This window comes from Frankliniella occidentalis, unplaced genomic scaffold (assembly GCF_000697945.3).
Source record: "Frankliniella occidentalis isolate FOCC.00 unplaced genomic scaffold, Focc_3.1 Scaffold103, whole genome shotgun sequence".
NCBI lineage: Eukaryota > Metazoa > Arthropoda > Insecta > Thysanoptera > Thripidae > Frankliniella > Frankliniella occidentalis.
Window position 1 is genome coordinate 427,113 of NW_026267232.1, and position 4,123 is coordinate 431,235.

Sequence of the window (4,123 nt, forward strand, 5' to 3'; positions counted from 1 at the left end):
TTTCCGTTGAAACAGCGGGGCGGGGACGGGCGAGCTCGAGCGGAGAGGGGTGGAGCCGGGCTTCTGGAATTCCACCGAAACCCCTCATCCGTTAAACACGTTCTCTGGTCCTTAGACCCCCTCGGCCCTTTCCCCCTCACCTTTTGCGACCCCCCAGTCGCCATCCTACTTTGCCTGCATCCATACACTTTCCTGCACATTTTTAGCACATGCCTTTCTCCAAACGGATTCAGCGCAACATCCCTGACGGAAGCTATGGAAAACAGTTAATCTAGCAGATGCACCCAGGGAAATGATAGTTAATTTGGAACCACATAAACTACCGCACAGTTATAGGAACCCTATTTTAGTCATCATGGTTATTTTTAGGGTTGTCTCAACCATCACATATGTGATGGTTGCTAAAGCTTTCCAGTTTTCTAGGTGTGACAACATTGGTAGACAGGAATTTCACAGTTAGAGCCCTACCAAGCAAAATGCCAAATCCTTCGTACCTACGAAGGATCTGACATTTTTCTTTGCAAGGTTTTGTCAAAGTTGTCAGAGTCCCTGGGAGTGCAGAGGGTGCAGTTGGGCCCGTGACGTCGCGGAGGGCCGCGGGGAGCGCAAGCGAAGCGCAGAGGGCACAACTCTGGCGGAAGCGCCGCCCCATTTCTGCCGCGAGATTCATCCATCCATCGCAGTAAGCACTGCACTCTTTTATACCAGCGCCAGTTGACGCGGCAATTTCCGCCGTCAGTCTCAAGGGAAAGGAGACAGCGCCATCAGGAGAGGCGAGCAAGCAGGCTGAGAGGAGGTGGCATTCCACAACTATGGGAATCTCGCCGCCCAGGACACGTTCTGGTCGGAAAATAGAGACCAACTTTCCAAAGGTTCGTGTGATTGGTTTTTCGAAATAAAATACATTTGCGCTATTTCTACTGTGAAATGTATTTCATACAGAACGTCATACGACGGCAGCTAAAAGAAAGCACCCCGCACATGGCTTATGCCCCCACTTCCCCCTCACCTTACACCACCACAAGCAAATCGTAAGGTAGCTGCTGAGCGCACGGCAGCGGCGCACAGGCTCCGGGCGCGAAAGCTCCTCCGGGGGGACCGGATTTGGCCACCCCCACCACCTCCTCACCTTCAGCCCCCCTCAGGAGGGGACCGGAAGAAGGCGAAGGAGAGTGGCGGGCACAGGTGCGTGGACGTGGCGGTGGTGCGGGGTGTATAAGCCCTCCCGGAGCTGGAGCCACTCCGACGGGCAGACAGACAGACAGGCGGGCAGGCAGGCAGGCCTTTCAAACGCGCAATCGGGTCCGTCCGTGCCTACACAGCGGCGCTACGGGGACCGCGCGGGCGGAGAAGGGGGAAGAGCCTCCCCGCGCACGCGATCAGTGTATAACCGAGAGTCTTCAAAGACGAAAGGGAAGGAGAGAATCGGCGGCAAGGAAAAACGGCGGGGAGAGAGGGCCAAAGGAGTGCAAAGGGAGCGGGGCGAGGGCTTTCCGCACATCTTGATCCAAAGCGCGGCACTGGGGGGAGGCGGGAGGAAGGCTTGAAAGGGCAGCGCAGGGCAGGCAGGCAGGCCGGGGCCGGGGCGCGAGAAAGGGAGACAGATAAAAAGAAGGATAGGGATAACGAAAGATGATGGAATATAATGCGTCAGATCTCGCGCTGCTGCTGCTGCTGCTACAGCCGCCTGCCGCTGCGTGCCGATTCAGCTCCTTGCTTTTCGTTCGCCGCCACGTCCCCTCCCCGTGCTCTTCCTCCTGCTGCAAGATTCACGCGCTGTTTTGATGGCCCAAACGTCTCGCGCTTCCGACACGGTGGCGGCAATGTGTGTATGTGAGTGTGTGTATGTGTGTGTGTGTGTTGCGTCACAACAGTCATCTCCGTTAGGGGAAGGGGCAGGGTAAAAAAAAACGTAATTTTTGGCCAATGGGGGTGGGATGACGGGGCGTCGTCGCACGAGGGTTGTGTGCGGAGTGGAGGGGGTCGTCGTGGGCCAGGGGGTGGGCCGGGGGGAGCGGCGGCCCCCAACGCCACCACCCCGGGCGCGCGCCCCGCTCCGCCCCGAGCGACGAGCACGGCGACGGCCAGGACGCCGTAAAAAACATTATGAAACGTGATCGGGGTTGGGGGTGGGCGCTCTGCGCGGGGCGCTGCGTCGTGCGTGCCCACGCCGAGCAACGGGCCGCGCTGCAGAGCTCCCCTTTTAGATTTGCCCGGGCCGGGGCGGGGCGGGGCTGACCGGACTGCAGAGCGACGGGCCGGGGCTCCGGCTGGGAGTCGTGGTGGTGCACCCCATAGCACTACAGCATTATTACACCGCGCCCTGCTCCTTTTTACGAACTGCAGTCCGGCGGGCCGACTGTCTGTCTGCCGGTCTACTTCTTTCCGATTCGAGTCCGCCAGTCTTCTTCTATGGTCCGCCAGCCGCAGCTAATGTTTTTCGTAATGCGATCCCTCCTATTCCCCCTCGCCCTCCGCCTCTCCGCCATTACCCTCTGTGATTCATCGGGTCGCCTTACGTCACCGAGGCCGCCGCCGCCGGGTGACATTTGGGCCGGACCCTCGCGCGCCCTCCGCGAGGTCCTCCCCCACGGCAGTGCAGCGACAGCCACTTCAAACAGGATCGTTGACCCTCGGCCGGCCAGGCGCACTGACCATGAGAACCCTTTCCCCCATCAAGTCATTGACAACAACAGCAGCAGCAGCAGCAGCAGCAGCAGCAGCAGCAACCTTTTCCTCCCCCAATGTTTTTCTTTTCGGCGGCGCGCCCATGTGGTGCCGGGCATGTTGTTGTTTCTTCTAAGGCAAGGAGGGTGGGGAGTGAGAGGGGAAAAGAGAGAGAGAGAGAGAGAGAGAGAGAGAGAGTGTGTAAAAGTGAGAGCGAGAGCGTGAAGGAGAGCGAGACCTTGTGCCAGACGTAGGCTGCTGGGCAAGGAGCTTTACCAGCTAGGCTAGCCAGTCGCACCTTTAACGTGCGAGAGCCACCCGGCCGCCCGCCCCTCACCTGCCCGCCGGCGCCCCGCCCGTCACGGACCGCCTCCACCGCCACCACGTGACACAAGCCATGACACGTGCTGCGACACGTGACGGCCCCGGGGGCGGCGGGGGCGGCGGTAGGGGCTCCCGTCACGAGGGGCCCGCCAGGCTGACGGGACTTCAACTTCAACTTCAATGAGGGTTAGGACGTCAGTACGGCGGGAATCAAAAACCGAGTCGACGGGGGTAAACTGGGGGTGGTGGGGGAGCGGCCCGGGCCGTAGCGACAGGCGTATAGCCGGAGCACGAGGAGGAGACTCCATTATCGGCACCTCTCGCGGGAGCCGGAGGAGCTAGGAGCAGCGCCCCTTCACGGAGGAGGAAATGAATAGCAGGATGCCGATGGCGCGGCCCTCCTCCACGGGTTTAACGGCAGTGCGCGGCTCGTCGCGTCGCGGGAGGGGCGGGGCGGGGGTCCCCGACACATGTACAGTAAGGCTCCCCCGGACACCCCGGCCGCGCGAGGCGGAGCGGGGCGGCGGCGGCGCGCGCGCACGTTCATTTTACATAGGATTACGCGGGAATCCATTTTTGGATTGAATAAGAAACGTGATACGCACAGGTAAGCGCAAGGGAGGGGCGGGCGGGCGTCGTGTTTGCGTGCGCGGGGCGGGGCCGGGCGCCGGCAAGACGGCCCAATCAACAACAACATCCCCCCGCAGAAACAATGTGAACAAAACCGAGAGGCAGCGACCATGGCGGGGAGCGGGCGGCAGAGAGCGGGGGTGGGAAGGGGAACGTGTGCTGGTACTGGCGTAGCTGGGGATAAGGGTATGGTAACTGTGAAACTATGAAAGTGTATGCTAGTAACGAAAGGTTATTGCGCAGTGGCCTCACCACACAAAACCCCGACATCGGTCACAACACCAGCCACCTAGCTTCCATACTTTTGTCCCTAGTCACTGCCACAACCCTATAGCTCCAGGAATGGTAGACCAGCTCCACCACTGATCACAAACCCGCAACCCCAGCACCGCCAATGGTCACAACCACAACCCGAGCTCACCACTGGTCACAATCACAATACCCCAGCTCCTCTAATGGTCACAACCACACAACCCCCCCAGCTCCGCAGCCGGGCAACCCC